The sequence below is a fragment of the Ursus arctos genome, unplaced genomic scaffold (genome assembly GCF_023065955.2).
Source record: "Ursus arctos isolate Adak ecotype North America unplaced genomic scaffold, UrsArc2.0 scaffold_6, whole genome shotgun sequence".
Lineage (NCBI taxonomy): Eukaryota > Metazoa > Chordata > Mammalia > Carnivora > Ursidae > Ursus > Ursus arctos.
In genome coordinates, this window is record NW_026623078.1 from 55,894,881 (window position 1) to 55,913,990 (window position 19,110).

A 19,110-nucleotide genomic window follows, 5' to 3' on the forward strand; every position below is an offset into this window, starting at 1 on the left:
AGGTCTTGACAGAGACCTCTGGATTCTAGAGAGTAATGGAATATTTCAAAGTTTTAATGAGCCATAGAGTTGGCTAAAACAAAGGTGCATTTGAAATCACATGATAGTTTAAACAAAAATTTTACACAGTAATAGACCTTGAATAAATTATGTATTAGTTAGCCCTAAGTTCTTGAGGAATAAAATGTAACTCAACTTCTAAAGACACCAGGTCATATTGGGAATATTGCTATTTTAATTTTGCTGTTTAATAATGAATATGGTCTGTTTTAATATTTATGTTAACTTTATTCAGACCACCAATTCCTTTGGTCTCAAAATATTATTATTGATAGTGTATTTCTGACTATCTTAAAGGGAGAAGAGAGTTGTTTATAAGTAAGTCTTGATGTCTTTGCCAAGTTCCTTTTCTCTCTCCAGTCTCTCTCCTATTTTTCATAGTTTGTGTGGAATCTTATCCTTTTTTTTTTTTAATGCCATACTCCTCAAGTTGAAGGTCAGGGAGCCTTTTATAATGTTCAGTAAAGAAAACATATTTCTGTTAAGAACTACTTTTATTTGCACCAAGATAATGGGGGCTCTGTCTATGTTACAAACAATGAAAATTCCTCTCGATGGTTCAAAAGACATATTTATGAACACAGGACACATTGTTGGCTTTAAGTGCTGTTTTCACTTGTGAATGCTGAATAAGATAGCCAGAAGATCACATACCTTTAGCATGATTAGTGCTAGGGAGACTCATATTAAAACATGGGGGCAGTCAGGGAAGAATGGGTGTCAGAAAAGAAGAATGATAGGACCAAGGCTCTCTTTTGGAACCTGTGGGAGAGCTTTGGAATGCATCCAGTAAAATGGCCTGTCAAATCAAAAGTCTGCTCCAGTTAAAGCATCTTCCCTTGAACTGTAATGTATCAGTTGAGAATACTTCTCTTGTTACCTTGTGATTATTATATTTCATGGATTGAAATGTGGGTTACTGCCATATATTCTTGAAGTCATAGGATTCGAAATGATTTTCAAAGTTCTTGCAGTTATTAGTCCTCTTGCCAAACTAGATCTCAAAATCATGGCCCAACATTTATTCTCTTAGCATCATAAGATACTTAAGGCAAAAAAAAAAAAAAATCTACCAGAGTCTCATTTGTTAAGATGATAAAATATTAAATAATTTTATTAATTACTATTTATTTAGTTATTTATATAATCAAAGTTACTAAATCAAATCTTACTATAGTTGATAGACTAATATTGGAGGTAGTTCAGGGTTGTTGTTTTTTTTTTTCTCTACTTCTACCAGTTCTTTCTTTGTTTAGGTCCAAACTAGTAAATCAAACTACGGAGGTATTTAATCTTTGTTAGTAACTTCAACCCTTAAATGAGGAATAGATTGTTGATCTCCCGAGTAGAAAATGAAAGTCAAGATAGCTTCATTAAAATCTTATAATGTATTTGGGATAGGTTCTTTGTTGACAGCAAATCTTTGCCAATGAATAAGGTACCCCATGCTAATCTGAAAACTATGTTATATTCTTCATGGTCTTGAGAATTATATCTAATACACATCCCTCAGTAAGGAGGGGTGTGGTGTGATACAATCTGCAGACATTGATGTGAAATCCTGACTGTTTCCATGACAAATTAGTCTATTTAAGCCTTTGCTTCTTCGTATGTAAAATGGGCATGATGATACTCACCGCATAGGATCATTTTGAGAATGAAAGGAACTCTATCCCTAAGATGCCTAAAAAGAACCCTCAATAAATCGTCTCTTCCGGGCTCCTTCACTTCAATGAAAGGGAAAGTATTCTTATTCCAAAATGATAGATTGCATTTACTCTGGCTGTTATGTTTAAGACACTGTTGAAGTGCTATTACTAGATCTTTGGAAACATCTTCTATCCTTTAGGGTAAAGACTTTTTCACTTTTCAATAGTTTAATATTTTTATATATTTTATATGTAATATATATTTTATATATATTTTTATTATATTTGAAATTATATTTCAATTGACAGATGATGTTTGTCCTGTAAAGGCCAGGAAATACTGAAGACTATCACGGACAAAACAGTTCAAAACTTCGTCTGTGACTGTTCGTTATTGTTACGGTCTTTTTGGACTTCCAAGGTGATTGTTACGTTTTAATCTGTTTAAAAATGTAGCTTCATTTTGAATTAAGGTGATGAAAGGGCTCATATTTTCTTCTGCTTCTTACACCTTTTGTGTATAAGTCGACTTCAGGGATATTTTCCTGTCCCGAAGAGGTGGTGGTGTGGGTGCCTGAGTAGTTCCATAGTATTATGATCTCACTGCCAATATCTGTTGCTCACAAAATGTCTGTATTCTGTTCCATAGTGATAGATAAATAATACTTTATTGAGGCACTGTAAATGGTAATACATCACAGTGTACATACTTCAATTGATTTTATGAAAAGCCTTAATTTGATCCTAAAGGAGGGATGGTGATACATGAAATTGTTGAATACAGACATGTTGGAGAATTATCAGTGAAATCGACTCTTCTTCCACGGGACCACCAGAACTATGCACATAGGAAAATTTGTTTACAGTAAACTTAGGAGTGACTCTCTAGATGTTTTCTACTATGGACATTTTAGTACACAGCACATTTGGAACCACAGTTTCATCGCGGTGGCTACACATGGTGGAAAAGAGTAGGGCCTTGCCTGAGATGTATTTATTGCCTATGGGACAATTTTTATGTGTAGTCATGACCATGATAGATAGTAAACGAACCCATAAAACTGACCTTCAACAATTTACATGCACCTTTGTGAGCTGGCAGAAAGAGCCTTGAATTTATTATACATCTCTTTTTATTGCAAAGTTATAATTATATTGGTGTAGGAGATAGTCACAGAGCCCTAAACACAAAGTTGTCCAGCATCAGCCAGGCAAGTCAAGGGGTATTTTTGTATCATTTTACAAATGTTAAATCCCTTAAGTATACCTTTCTTGGTCATCCAATTATTTATTTTATTATTCATTCATATTTTCCCCTCCTGCACTACCAATTTGGGCTTTACATAACTTTAAAAAGCAGAATATTTGCAGATCTTATTATTTTAATAGTCTCAGAAATGTTATTTATTAAGTCTAGTTTTCCTCAGTATTTATTTTATTTTATTTTATTTTATTTTATTTTATTTTATTTTATTTTACTTTTTAGAGGGGTGGGGAGAGGGAGAGGGAGAAAGAATTTTAAGCAGGCTCCACACCCAGCACAGACCCCCATGTGGGGCTCTATCTCACAACCCTGAGACCATGACCTGAGCCGAAGCCAAGAGTCAGACGCTTAACCTACCCAGGTGCCCCTCAGTATTTTATTTTAAATTTTACTTTGGATTATTGTATCCAGATTATTTGGTTTTTTCTCGTTCACTCTTGCTTTCTCAGACTCTGCCTCTGTCTCTTTCTTTGTCTCTCTGTTTCTATGCTCCCTTATTTTGTTTCAAGATGAAAAACTATTTTTAAATGTTAGGATACTTTTTATAAAAGAAAACTCAGAAAAATTTTTAACCAGAAATTTGGGGAAGGCTCAAATATATTCAGAGGAATTTTTTGGGGGGTATATTTAGCATGTGGAGTTCATATTTACAGGTGACTCAATGCAGGCTCTGCTACTTCAGCAAGGTTTTGTGAACATGGTCAAATGGCATAGTCTCACAAAGTCTCAGCTTTTTCATCTGCTAAATGGAAATAATACGCTTCATATTGTTTTTCTAAAAGGTAAATGAGATAATACAAGAAAGGCAAGTAGCTTAGTACATGGTGCACAGTAGGCACTATGAAGTGTTAGTTATGATATGTGGTAAATTCATAATAGTAACATATTTGTTTTATAATCAATAAAGTATGTTAAGATTACTGAAAGCTAATTAAATGAAACATACTTTCTCTTAATAAATGTATATTAGGAGATTTAATCCTCTCCTTAAAATTTAGCTTGGAGACCCTGCCTTTAAAATAACTTGTTTCAAGAGTGCCTGGGTGGGTGGGTCGGTTCAGCAAGTATCTGCTCTGGAAAGATCTTTCTAAGTATAAATGCAATATAAAGAATAATAAAAAGGGGTGCCTGGGTGGGTTGGACGGTTAAGCGTCCGACTCTTGATTTCAGCTCAGGTCGTGATCTCAGGATCGTGAGATGGAGACCTGTATCGGGCTCCATGCTGGGTGTGGAGCCTGCTCAAGATTCTCTCTCTCCCTCTCCCTCTCCCTCTATCCATACCCTCCCACTCAAAAACATACTTGTTCCATTTAGAAGAAGCTGTAACATACATTTTAATGTTTACATGAAATAAGTGATCACTGCATGTTAAGGAATTCTTTTCAGCAAACTTGATTCTCATCCCTTTTGTAGATCTTTTATGTGACACTTCCTAGCATCACAAAGAAGAAATAAGAACATATGGCTCGAACTAGGAGATTGGCAGCAAGGTCCAACATTCAGAAAATTGCAGCTGGAAGTTTTTTTTCCCCTTTGCTTCTATTTTGTCAAATTATTTAACTTGAAAAGTGTTTGTGAACATGCAATTTGTTTTTAACATTATGCATCATTTTTTTCTCAGTACCATGGTATGACTTTGAAACAGTTTTCTGTGGCTTGCTGTTTTGGTAGTCATATTATTGCAGACTGACCTGGAAGTTCAAACTTTTCTTCTTTATAGTTAAAACATGAACCCATGTCTCAAAGTAAGGCATCCGGTGCTTATTTGTTAACCAACAGAGGGAAGTTCACAAATGTCCTGTATTCTATTCTCCAGAGCCTATACAAAGTTTTAATATTATTCCTGACACAATATTCTTTTTGAGGTGTATGCTTTATGTTAGGCCTTATCATGCATAGTATACTATTTAATTATTATGAGAATTCCATATGATAAGTATTATTTCAATCATTTTTATAAACGAGGACTTGGAGTTTCAGTTTAACTAACTATGCTGTCACACAGTTGTTAAGTAGCAAACCTGGAATTTGAGCCTATGTCCATCTGACTTCAAAACATATTCTCTTTCAATTCTACCATGCTGTGCCTGTACTTTTAAGTGAAATATCATGAATATCCTGGATCAAAGAAGAATCTTTATATTGCAAGAAACACTTGACTTATTGAACAGAGTTTCAGATGAACATACCCATTTAAATGCATTTACATCTTGCTTAAAGGCAGTACTTTCCAAGGAAACTGAAAATAAGCAATTAGATTTAATTTACTTGTAGGTGTACACCTAAGGCCATACCTACACCAGCCAAATAAATGGAGATTTTAGTATTTTTCACCAGGGAGCAGTAATATCTGTGTTGCCATTTTACAAAATGTATAATCGTACAATATATTTCCATTTAAAACAGTATAGAAGATTAAATCCACTCTGGCAGTGTATTTCTCATATTTCACTATTTTATTGCAGTATTGTAATGACTTTATCTGCCTCGTATAGCATCTGAGTCTCACAAAAAGGAACAGATGAGAAAATGGACACCAAATGCCATTTAAATTACCTGCATTTGGAAGAAATTGTTAGTATTTTATAAATGTACAAAATTACTTTTCCAAAAACAGATATTTGAAGATTAATGATGAGCATCGTTGGTAAGTCTTTCTCTATATTAGAAAATTAGTCATTAGTATTAATGTTTCAAAATTAGTACTTTGAAAAAACTATCAAAAATTACTTTTTTCAGGGGCACCTGTGTGGCTTAGTCAGTTAAGTGTCTGCCTTTGGCTCAGGTCATGATCTCAGGGTCCTGGGATCGAGTCCTGCATCGGGCTCTCTGCTCAGTGGGAAGTCAGCTTCTGCCTCTCCCTCTGTGATCTCTCTTGCTTTTGCTCTCTCTCAAATAAATAAATAAAATCTTTTAAAAATTACTTTTTTCAGACTCAGCAGAAATAAAACCCAACTCCAAAGAGGAAATACTTTATTATTTATGCAATAAACAATTCTTATATGGCAAATAATTATTTTCTGACAGCTACTGTGACTAATTTTTATTTACTGATGGTGAATTACAAATATTATAGTTGAGGTTCTACAAATAAGCAATAAATATTGAAAAGCAAAGTGTCATATTGTTTGTTTTCAGTTCTTTAATTAATGATGTGGGTATTTGAATATTTAAGATAATTTCTTTCCTTACAATTTTATAAAACTTAGGGAAATAGATTTTATATGTGCTTCAGTTGTTGATTATTCTCTCTGTAGTGGGATGGGTTGACTCTGGTTGGCTCTGTTTTTGATAATTATAAATTAGTAGTTTAAGGGCTCACAAGGTTATAAATCCATATTTTCAACTGAAATTTTTATCGAGATAATTATAAATTCACATGTAAGTGTAAGAAATAATTTAGAGAGGTCTCTTGTACACTTTTCCTAGTTTCCTCTAATGATAGCAATTTGCAAAACTATAGTATAATATCACAACCAAGGTATTAACATTGATTCAACCCTCCTATCTTATTCTCATTTCTCCAGTTTCACTCATACTTGTTTGTCTGTCAGTGAGTGAGTGAGTGTGTGTGTGTGTGTGTGTGTGTTGAATCTGTAATTTTTTGAGAAGTAGAAATGTTCTCAGGAAGTCAGGTAGTTCATTAGACTGTTTCCAGTGTCCAGAAAGGTGTTTACTGGCTAGGGATCTCTTGAAATTAAATTGAAATTTTAAAGCCAATAAAAGATCTTGGTGATATTAGTAGATTATTTGTTTAGTTTGATTTGCATTTCCATGATCAGAAGTTAAATAAGAACATATATACAATGGAATATTACTCAGCAATCAGAAAGAACGAGTTCTCAACATTTGCTACAACATGGACGGCACTGGAAGAGATAATGCTTAGTGAAATAAGTCAAGCAGAGAAAGACAACTATCATATGATTTCTCTCATCTATGGAACATAAGAACTAGAATGATCAGTAGGGGAAGAAAGGGATAAAGAAAGGGGGGGGTAATCAGAAGCGGGAATGAAACATGAGAGACTATGGACTATGAGAAACAAACTGAGGGCTACAGAGGGGAGGGGGTGGGGGAATGGGATAGACCGGTGATGGGTAGAAGGAGGGCACGTATTGCATGGTGCACTGGGTGTTATACACAACCAATGAATCATCGAGCCTTACATCGAAAACCGGGGATGTACTGTATGGTGACTAACATAATATAATAAAAAATCATTATTAAAAAAAAATAATAAAGTATAGGCAAATTTCAATAATAATAATAAAAAAAAAAAGAAGTTAAATAAGAACCTCCTGGATTAAAAACCTTGAAGAATTTACCTCCATTTCCTTTCAAGAGTGAGGACACACAGTTCTCCCAGCCTGTCTCCCCATGGATTAAAAGAATATACTTTTACACAGGATGGAATCATAAATTCAGCAGCCAAAAGGAACTTTATTGTATGACTCTCCCTGACTCAATTTAGCTTATATAAATTCATCAATCTCTTCTTTTTTTATCACTTCTTTATTCATATATTAGGCAGATATTAAACCCATTAACACCATAAAAGAAAGAATCTTTGTTTTCTAATTTTAAGTGATGTATCCTTCATGTATTAGTTTCATATTTATCTTATTCTCTATAGTTGAGGTCACTCTATATACTTTTGCAAAGAATATCTTCACACTCCCTCTTCCTTTCCTCTCTCCCTCATGCCCTTTCCAATATCTTCCTTCCTTCCTTCCTTCCTTCCTTCCTTCCTTCCTTCCTTCCTTCCTTCCTTCCTTCCTTCCTCTGTGTATTCATATAATATTTATGAAATCCTTATTTCATTTAAGGTATAATGCTAAGTCTGAGGAACAAAGCTGATTAAACATAATACCTTATTTTCCAAAGCATATAACTTGGTAATAGTCAGCGAGACATTATTATGGATATTAGGCATAGACATGTACACACTCACTTGCTACAAGTACCCTCATGGAAGTTGGTGCAAAAAAAGAAAGCAGAATGTGAACAATTCTAACTGGAAGTGACTGGTTATCAAAAGGTGTTTTGGAGAACTGCCTCTTCATGTCCCTTTGGTACTCTACACGGTGTTTCCATATGAGTTAAAAACCAGAAGTCCTTAGTTTCCTCAAATACTAAAATTCTGAAGTAAAGTACCATGTTCCAATATAAATTTTTCAGTTATAGGAGTAGGAAAACCTCAGTGTTTGAACTATTTAGGGGATGGTCAGTTCTAGCATGGGTATTAGAAGATATATATAAAAAATGAAGATCTGTCATTTTTGTTGCATACAGTAGAATCTATTTATGACTAATAATATTCTAAGTGAGGTGAAGTGGGGATCACCATGATTTGTAATTGGAGTCTTCTTTCACCCTGCCCTAATGATGCTGGCCCCTTCTTTTCTTGTAATTGCATTGTGTGTATGTAAATTAATTTCTCTTAAGTGCTTTAGAATTTATTCTATGAAGTAGTCTCATTTTCAAACATTGTTTATATTATTCTCTTGCTTCAAGCTCCTGTTTCAAATTTTAACTTTGGTTCTGCCAGCTTGATTGTCATTCCATATAATGAAGCTGAAACTAAAAACTCTAATTCTATGTTCTGGAAAAAAGGAGGTGTAATGGCTCATATGGTTGTGATTAAGTATAAAGGTAGAAGTAAGTGTTTGCTTTATTGTGGACACAAGTTGGGTTTGGAGTACTGATTTGATGATCTTCAATTGAGCAAAATTACTTAAGGAGGGTGATCCCCAGAATGCACAATGATTACAAGTAATGCTCATTGCATGTTTGCTCAGCAAATAAATTTAAAAAATGATTTGGTTAGGACTACATGCCATATGCTTGTCCCACAGCTTTCTTATGGAATCATTATCTTTCCTAACATACACGGGTTAATAATAAATACTGTAAACACAGTCATTGTGTAGGAACCTTGATTTGTTCATACTTTCTTGGGTTTGAAAATTCAAGAGATTAAATTAATAATGTATTTAAAAATACTCTTCTTTTCCTGAAGACATGCTTTATTTAGGCTTAACATCCTTGGCTTAAGGAGCTGAAATTGTTGAACAAAATGGCCAAAAATAATGATAATAGTAATAGTAATAATAATAAATCTACATTTTCATGGGGTTCTGGCTAAGGAATAACCTGGATTTTGATAAAGAGAGATATGTAAGTGTGAGGGATTATAGTAAGGAATGTTTTTGAAGAAATATTAAAGGGAGTATCTGTTTCTGTTTGGAATATTGCCATTTTTAACCTCAAGAAATTAGTATTGTCCATGACTTTAATTTAACTCTTCATTATATGTTTAATCATTGTTACTCAATATAGCAGTGTTAGAGCCTTCTGTTTCTTTCTAGTATCTGTCTTTCACGTGACTTATTTAATTGCATCAATTTGAGTCAGAGTATTCTCTTGAGTTAAAAAGAAAAGGAGGTAATATGTACATCTACACTAAATTACAGAAAAAATGAAGAACAGTGATCTCAAAAAAAAAAAAAAAAAAGATTATGGGAGTACCTGGGTGGCTCAGTTGGTGAAGCATCTGACTTCGGCCCAGGTCGTAATCTCAGGGTGCTAAGATCTAGCCCCACATCACGCTCCCCATGCAGTGGGGTGTCTGCTTCTCCCCCTCCCTCAGCCCATCCCCCTGTTCATGCATGTCCTCTCTTTCTCTCTCTCTCTCTCACTTCATAAATAAAATCTTAAAAAAAAAAGAATATGACAGCTAATGAACATGCTTCTACTTTCATTTAAGTGGTTTACCACGGGAATCAATTTATTTCCCAGCTGCTCCTCTTAAATTTGTTGTGAAAAGAGAGACCATTAGGAAAAGGACTCAATATAATGTCTGGAACAAAATAAGCACTCAATAAATGTTACATATTTTATCTTGGCTATTCTATAATTGAGAATATTTGAGGAGAGAAATGAAAAAAAAATCTTATGATGGACAATAACATAGGATGACTATTTTCTATTGCTTTAAATATGGTTCTTTTTCACTGATGTATAAACATGATCCTTTTTTTTTCCTCCTTTTTGGAATTCTATGTCAAGATAATGTAAGTGGAACAGTTAATCTTGGTTATCTAGAAGTGGAATGGGTGACTCAGCTTTGATGTTAACCTTCACAGCTACATACCTTTGCCTGGCTTAGCTCTGAAGTTTAAAAGAAATACCAGCATGGGGTTACTATGGGCTAAAGCTCTCCATTACCTATGTAGGTGGAATCAACTATGGGAGATGCCCTGTCATCTTTTATATTCACTATGATATTTTATGCCTCCATTTTTTTTTTTAATCTGAATTAAAGTGGTTCTGGGTAAAACCTAGCTCTAGTTTGGGTAATTATGATTGTCAAGCAGGTCTATATATTGAATACAAGTAGTTATTACCTATGTGTTCATTTTCCTTCTCAATTATAAAATACTAAGGTAAAATTTATAGTATTTATTGAATCCTTAGTATGTGCTAGATATTATGTTGAGCCTTCTATATGTATATGATCTCATGTTCACAACAAACGTAGGAGAACAAAAAAATAAGAAATTCAGTTGATGCCCATGGGAAGTAACAGCAAGTCAGTGGATACTCAGAAAATATAAACTAGTTCTCAGGATGGTCAATAAGCTTTTTTCTCATATGATCTGAATTATTGAATCCTGAAAGTATATAATCCCCACTCTTAATGATTTATGAAATCATTGTAAGAACTTGTTAAGTCTAATTTAATGACTTCCCATCGGTCATCTCCTTATTATCTATATATGCGATTATTTTCTGATATGCTCATGAAAGTATCGTGGCTTCCTTTTTTTTAGTGTGATTCATCATATAAGAAAATAAAAAATTGTAGGGCACTCATGCATTTGGTGGGGAAGAAAATATTATAAATTATTATTACAAATTGGAAGTAAAATGTTTCAACTTATGTTCTTAAATTATTTTGACTCTAGTTAAAAGCTGTGTGTAATAATTTCCACAATGTGATATCTGTTGTATTTTAACTCTATTCCAAATAACCAATATTTAAGATGAACAATATAAAGATACCATAATGGATGTACAGAATGCTATTTACTATCTGTTGTTTTAAGTTAATGAAGCTAGAGAGAAAATCGGTCATAACTTACTGATTGTATAGCTTAGTGTGAGTTATCTTTGCATTTTTACCCATCTTTCTTTTAAAAACAAAAAGCCTTTTTGAAGGATGTCTTCAGTTGACATGTTTACACATATTTGACAGAAGTACATCATTCAAAACATGCTTTTTAGCTTCTAACATTTGTTTACAAAGGCTGATGGTATTTGTAGGCAACATTTATTCATTTACATAGAGTTTTACAAATATCCTTTAAATTTAATGCCTTTTTGACTATGTGAGTATCCTGATACACAGTCATCAAATAAGAATAACAATGTTAAAAGTCTAGAAATTTTTTTAAAGGAAGAGAAGTTGACTTCTTGCATCATAAGTGTAGCTTAAATAATTGTGGTGACTTCTGGGTGCCTGACTCTGGTATCAAGAATCACACCATCAGTTCTGAATGTGCTCATCTGTTAGAGAATAAGCAACTGCACCTAGCTTATCATAGGAACAAGCAATGAAAGGGTCCCCTTTATTGCCAAGCATTGTAAACTGAGAGGATGTGATAGAGATACTTATCGATGAGCTCATCTCCCTGATTTTTAGTGCTTGAGATGATGGCTTCTAGTAAGGCTAGTATTGTTATCTCGATTTCAGGAGTTTGTGAAATTATGAAAAAAGAGTATAGAAAAGTTTTAAGAAAGGGCTAATATTATATAAGATGAAGGCAGCTCACAAGATCTTCCGCAACAGTTTTTAGAAATACTATATATTCATACCAAAACCAGATAAAGACACCACTACAAAAGAGAACTGCAGGCTAATATCCCTGGTAAACATGGATGCAAAAATCCTCAACAAAATATTAGCAAACTGAATCCGGCAATGCATTAAAAAATCATTCACCACAATCAAATGGGATTTATTCCTGGGTTACAAGGGTGGTTTGATATTTGTAAATCAATCAACGTGATATATCACGTCAATAAGAGAAAGGATAAAAACCATATGATCATTAGAGTAGATGCAGAAAAAGCACTAGACAAAGTTCAACATCCATTCATTATAAAAACCCTCAACGAAGTAGGTTAAGAGGAACATACCTCAACATAATAAAGGCCATATGTGAAAAACCCACAGCTAACATCATCCTTAATGGCAAAAAACTGAGAGCTTTTCCCCTAAGGTCAGAAACAAGACAAGGATGTCCACTGTCACTACTTTTATTCAATACAGTCCTGAAAGTCCTAGTCATAGCAACCAGACAACAAAGAAATATAAAAGGCATTCAGATCAGTGGGGAAGAAGTTAAACTTTCACTGTTTGCAGATGATGTGATACTATGTCTAGAAAAATTAAAAGAGTCCACTAAAAAACTGCTAGAACTGATAAACGAATTCAGTAAAGTCGCAGGATACAAAACCGAAGTACAGAAATCTGTTGCATTTCTATACACCAATAATGAAGCAGCAAAAAGAGAAATTAAGAAAATCCCATTTACAATTGCACCCGAAATAATAAGATACCTAGGAATAAACCTAACCAAAGAGATGAAAGACCTGTACTCTGAAAACTATAAAATAGTGATGAAAGAAATTGAAGATGACACAAAGAAATGTAAAGACATTCCATGCTCATGCTATGCTACCCAAAGCAATCTATGCATTTAATGCAATGCCTATCAAAACACCCAACAGCATTTTCACAGAACTAAAACAAATAATCCTAAAATTTGTATGGAACCACAAAAGACCCTGAATAGCCAAAGCAATCTTGAAAAAGCAAAGCGGGACACAGTACAATTCTGGACTTGAAGTTATATTACAAAGCTGTAGTCATCAGAATGGTATGGTATTGGCACAAAAATAAAACCATAGATCAATGGAACAGATTAGAAAACCCTGAAATAAACCCACAATTATATGGTCAATTAATCTTCAACAAAGCAGTAAAGAATATCCGATGGGAAAGAGACAGTCTCTTTAACACATGGTGTTGGGGAAACTGGATAGGTACATGTAAAAGAAAGAAACTGGGTTGCTTTCTTACACCATACACAAAAACAAATTCAAAAGAGATTAAAGACCTAAATGTGAGGCCTGAATCCTTAAAAATCCTTAAAGAGAACACAGGCAGTGACTTCTTTGACATCAGTCATAGCAACTCTTTTCTAGATATATCTCCTGAAGCAAGGGAAACAAAAGCAAAAATAAAATATTAGGACTACATCAAAATAAAAAGCTTCTGCACAGCAAAGGAAACAATCAACAAAATTAAAAGGCAACCTATGGAATGGAAGAAGATATTTGCAAATGACATATCTGATAAAGGGTTAGTATCCAAATTATTAAAAGAGCTTATACAATTCAACACCCAAAAAACAAATAATCCAATTAAAAAATGGGCAGAAGACATGAACAGACGTTTCTCCAAAGAGGACATACAGATGGCCAACAGACACATGAAGTGATGTTCCATCACTTACCATCACAAAAATGCAAATCAAAACTGCAATGAGATATCACCTCACACCTGTCAGAATGGCTAAAAATAACAACACATGAAACAACAGGTGTTGTCAAGGACGTGGAAAAAGGAACCCTTGTGCACTGTTGGTGGGAATGCAAACTGGTGCAACCACTCTGGAAAACAGTATGGTGGTTCCTCAAAAAGTCAAAAATAGAGCTACCTTATGATCCAGTAATTGCACTAGTAGGTTTTTACCCAAAGAATATAAGAAAATTAATTCAAAGGGAAACATGTACCCCTATGTTTATAGCATCATTATTTACAATAGACAAGATATGGAAGCAGCCCAAGTGTCCATAGATTGATGAATGGATAAAGAAGATTTGTGATACCTATCTACCTATCTCTCTCTCTATATATATGGGAATATTATTCAGCCACAAAAAAGAATGAAATCTTGCCATTTGCAATGGCATGGATGGAGCTAGAGAGTATAATGTTAAGTGAAATAAGTCAGAAAAAGACAAATACCGTATGATTTCACTGATATGTGAAATTTAAACAAAACAAATAAGCAAAGGGGAAAGAAAAGGGCGAGAGAGAGAGAGAGAGAGAAAGAGAAATAAATTTAAAAAAACAGACTCTTAACTATAGTCACAAACTGATGATTACCAGGGGGGAGGCGGGTGGGGGGTGGGTGAAATAGGTGATGAGGATTTAGGAGTGTACTTACTTGATGAACACCAGGTGTTGTGTGGAAGTTTTGAATCACTATATTGCACACCTGAAATTAATAAAGCACCGTACGTTAAAAAAAGAAGCAGTAAAAGAAAAACAAATACTATTTTATTTAAAATTAATGTATTTGCAATATTGAACAGAAACTCTTACCATCATCTATAATTTCTATGTTCTTAAAACTGTTACTTACAACAAATTCCAGTCATTTGTTTTTTCCAACCTGGATTCGTTTTATCTCAAGGCAATTCTTTCTAGTTGGTTAACCCTCTGTCTTACAAACAATTTTATTTGTAAATAACGATGCGTTTAAATCGTCATGCTAACATTGTATTGTATTCATTATGAAAGAGATTATTTCTGATCTATTAAAGGAAAGAGATGGCTTCTACTGACTGTTGTCAGCTTTCCCTTCTCTGAGATGCCATTCCTAATTTCTCTGAGTTGCCTTGGGAGTCTTTTTTTCTTGCTGGTCAAATTTTATCTCTTGCCATACCAAAAACTTCCTAAGTTGAGTCATAATTATCTCAGAATCATTAGAATAAGTTGCATAAGCAGATGATCCACATTAGATTCATGTTTGTATCTCCAATATCCAGCATTGTGTGTGGCATTATGTGTTCAACAAGTAATTTTAAATGAGTCTATACTTCTTTAAATAAAGTTTTGTTGAGTGCAGTTTTATAAATACAGATAGTCCTGAAAATAATTCTGCTTGCAAAAGTTTAATACCTGGGGAGCTGTCGTAGCTCTATTGGGTCATGCCCCAGATGACCATGTGCACGAGTTCTGGTGAAGGGTCCCTCCACAGAAATGATGTTTTGAGAGGCAGTTGCTTAAACGTGGAGGAAAGGATCAATCCTTATATGTATGCAACAAGCTCTGAATCTCTGGATACTACACTCATGAGTAATAATACCCTCCAGCCTGCCTAGCTGCTTTCCTTCCTCCTTCTCTTTCTTCCTCCGTCCTTCTCTCCTTCTCTTTCTTCCTCCTTCAAGATTTGGCATTTTGGTATCTCATACCCATGTTGGAAAGGAGCAGATCCAAGGAAAATAAAGGAAAAAGAGAGAGGAACTGAAGAGAAATAACATAAACATATCACAATATGGAGCGCATATACCCGCTTAACCCACTGAGTGCTAAGTGTGGGATATGGAAATATTTTACAAGCTGGAGAAAGTGAGGGCATCAGAGATTTCAGTTTGCAATCACTGTGTACAATTACACCTCAGAAAGTTTGATTCAGAGAAAATGCTATCAGCCAAATGAAAAGGTGGGGAGTTGTTTTGGAATGTTCACAATGTCTTTTATACCTGTATTATTAGGAAGGAAAGCTTATGTTATTTCTTCTGTTAGTACTGATGTGATATATTTAACCAGATTTCAGGTTTGTATTTATTCATACATATTTTCTCTAAAGAATGTTCATCAAGGACAGAGGGAAGGTGGGAAACTCCACTGTTTTAAAACCGTGTACCTTAGATTTCTTCTCTGTGAATTTTTGGGACAGAAATGTAAGAGTTTATTGTGAACTCTGATAATCAAACAATAATTTTGCCACTCCGCCCTGTAATGCTTTCTCCGTGTTTTGTTTGTTTAATCTTTTCTACCACCTTGCCTCCTTCAGAATTTGCCCTGTGGCCCCATACTTCAGGCATTCACATTCTGCTTTCCAAATTGACTGGCAGCTAATCTTATAAATGAATCTATTCTAATGGTTGCTGATATGATACCAGGGCTTGTGGTCAATCCTTCCACCTAGTTAAATTGTTAAAAATTTTTAAAAGAGTCAGTCTGGTGAGCTGAAATGAGCATGAGAGCCCCAGCAAAAAAGGGTTGGAGTCCTAGTTTCACTACTAATTTTGTGACTTAAGTAAGTTATTTTAATTTTGAGCCCCAGCCGAATAAATAGGATGATAAAATTATACCTACTTTATTTATTTCTCAGGGAACTAACTATTACAGTGGTATTATAAAGTGAAAAAGTACCATGTATGACATTGACTGATTTAAAGACCTCCTTAGAAACAATGATTTAACTCAAAGCAGTGAAGATATATATAGTTTCTGCAACTCTACCAGGTACAAAGCTTTGTGGGGTATCTAGGAAGTACCATGTAGAGAGATGATAAATACATACAGATCGCTATTATAAGGAGGACAATGATGAAAAATATTAGAGTTAAAAATCAAATACTGTAGGAGTTCAACGGGAGAGATCACCTCTGAACTTCCAGCAAGGATAAGCTGTCTGAATCCGGGAAGTGTTCATTTAGGAGGTAACAGACTTCCAAAAAATGATAGGGTTTTTTGTTTTGTTTTTTTTAAGGAGTTTATTTATTTATGAGAGGGAGAGAGAGAGAGTGAGCATGAGCGAGGGGAGTAGCAGAGGCAGAGGGAGAAGCAGACCCCCCCCCAGCTAAGCAGGGAGCCCGATGTGGGAGATGTGGGACTCGATCCCAGGATCCTGAGATCATGACCTGAGCCGAAGGCAGATGCTTAACCAACTGAGCCACCCAGGCGCCCCCCAAAATGGTAAAGTTTAAGCATAACAGTAATGATATGTATTTAGAGCAATATACCACACAGTGAAGGCCTTTGAAATACAGATTGACTATGGCTGTACCCAAAAAACAGAGTGCCAACAAGGCTGCTTTTGGCAAATTTACCCTTGTCAGTTATGTGTATAAGAACGTATTCAACTGCAAAGATACACAAGCATTAATAAAAGGCTTCAGAATTACGAGTAAATGACAGCAGCTTGCTTGATCTTTAGGAATTACATTTTTGGAAGTATTTTCTGGATTAATAATATTTTCAGTAATATGAGTTCAAAGTTTAGAAATAAAAACTTTGTGCCAGCATCATAGCCTACATATTAAATCTTTCTTTGGTGAGGACATTTTCAAAGCAAATAAATATACACATGTATTTATTGAAAAATGCCATATAGTAAGAGAATTAAATGACTGATACAGTTTACTACTGCACAGGACTTATTCTCCCAAATTCGGGGACCCGCATCAAGATTTCATAAAACATTTCGATATTATCTGTGGTGAATTGGTGATCATCTTAGGTATGAACTCAAGTATCTTAGGGTCTGTGTTCATCGGCGACATGTTAGTCTCTCTATTGTTCTATATCCCACTCTGTTTTTTGAAACTCTTTTTAAAAAGTGATACTTGTACTTGTTCGCTAGATAAAAAATTTAAAATCCGTAATGGAATATCACTTTTAGACCAGTCTTCTGCACATTTCTATGCTCGACTGAGTGCTTCAAGTCACCTCCCCACTCCAAATACAAACCTTTCCTTTGAGGTAAAACTCATCCTAATCACAATCAATGCTTAAGAATGTTTATCTGTTAAAGCTGGTCAGTATATTTCCCTTCATCTCCATCTACACCATTCACAAAGTAAAAAAAAAAAAAAAGAAAGAAAAAAGAAAAATGACTAAATCTGGATTAATATGGTTATTGAGTTAAAGAAATACCTAGCAAGCCAGGGGTGTTTATTCTTGTTTTGTTTTGTTTTTTAATTATGTTCAGTTAGCCAACATATAGTACATCATTAGTTTTTGAGGTAGTGTTCAACAATTCATTAGTTGCATATAACACCCAGTGCTCATCACAACATGTGCCCTCCTTAATACCCATCACCCAGTGACCCCATCCCGCCACGCCCCTCCCTTCTGTAACCCTCAGTTTGGTTCCCAGAGTCCAGAGTCTCTTATGGTTTGTCTCCCTCCCTGATTTCTTCCCCTTCAGTTTTCCCTCCCTTCCCCTGTGGTCCTCTGTGCTTTTCCTTATATTCCACATATGAGTGAAACCATATGATAATTGTCTTTCTCTGATTGACTTATTTTACTTAGCATAATCCCCTCTAGTTCCATCCATGTCGATGCAAATGGTATGTATTCATCCTTTCTGATGGCTGAGTAATTTTCCATTGTATATATGAATCACATCTTCTTTATCCATTCGTCTGTTGAAGGACATCTCAGCTCCTTCCACAGTTTGGCTATTGTGGACATTGCTGCTATGAACACTGGGGTGCATGTGCCCCTTCTTTTCAATACATCTGTATCTTTGGGGTAAATACCTAGTAATGCAATTGCTGGGTCGTAGGGTAGCTCTATTTTTTACTTCTTGGGGAGCCTCCATACTGTTTTCCAGAGTGGCAGCACCAGCTTGCATTCCCACCAACAGTGTAAGAGGGTTCCCCTTTCTCTACATCCTTGTCAACATTTGTTGTTTCCTATCTTGTTAATTTTTGCCATTCTGACTGGTGTGAGGTGGTATCTCATTGTGGTTTTGATTTGTATTTCCCTGATGGCTAGTGATATTGAACATTTTTTCATAAGCCAGTGGTGTTTAAACAACAGCAATGACTTATGAAAAGTTCCATTGCATGCCAACTGTCTTTTTCTAAATTAATAAATATAACCTATGAGAAAGCATGCAATTTTAACATAGAAGTCGATGTTGCCTAAAATTTAGAACTGCAGATATCAATAAGGCCCACTGATGTTCTACAGCAAATGTTCTTTAAAAGCTATTTCTGACTTCTTTTTAGTCAAACAGGATCTATAGTTGATTTGTACCCAAAGTTTCTCCTTTAGAGTTTTTCTTCCTGGAGAAAATAGGCCTTCTGTGTCTCACCAGGGCCCTGCAGACCCTGCCCCTTCTATGGACCTCCTGTCCACCGACTAACTTTTGGATGTTGCTTCTCCACTCCTGTTTTCTGTGTCCGCTAACCCAGACCTCTCCCATCCATGATGTTTCCTCCCTAACCATACCTTCCAAAGCACACTCTCCCTCTGTG

At 34.9% G+C, this 19,110-nt stretch overlaps 1 protein-coding gene across 4 annotated transcripts in view; it reads left to right on the plus strand.

Annotated features, from left to right (window-relative positions):
- Positions 1–19,110, plus strand: part of ZFPM2 (zinc finger protein, FOG family member 2) — a 443,324-nt gene that overhangs the window by 194,439 nt on the left and 229,775 nt on the right. The window contains exon 2 of one of the 4 annotated variants that reach the window (XM_044382652.3): positions 2,019–2,130. The exons of the other annotated variants lie outside the window; for them this stretch is intronic. The gene's annotated coding sequence lies outside the window, so the exon portion shown is untranslated. The remainder of the gene's footprint in view (positions 1–2,018; positions 2,131–19,110) is intronic. 4 annotated transcript variants of the gene reach the window in all.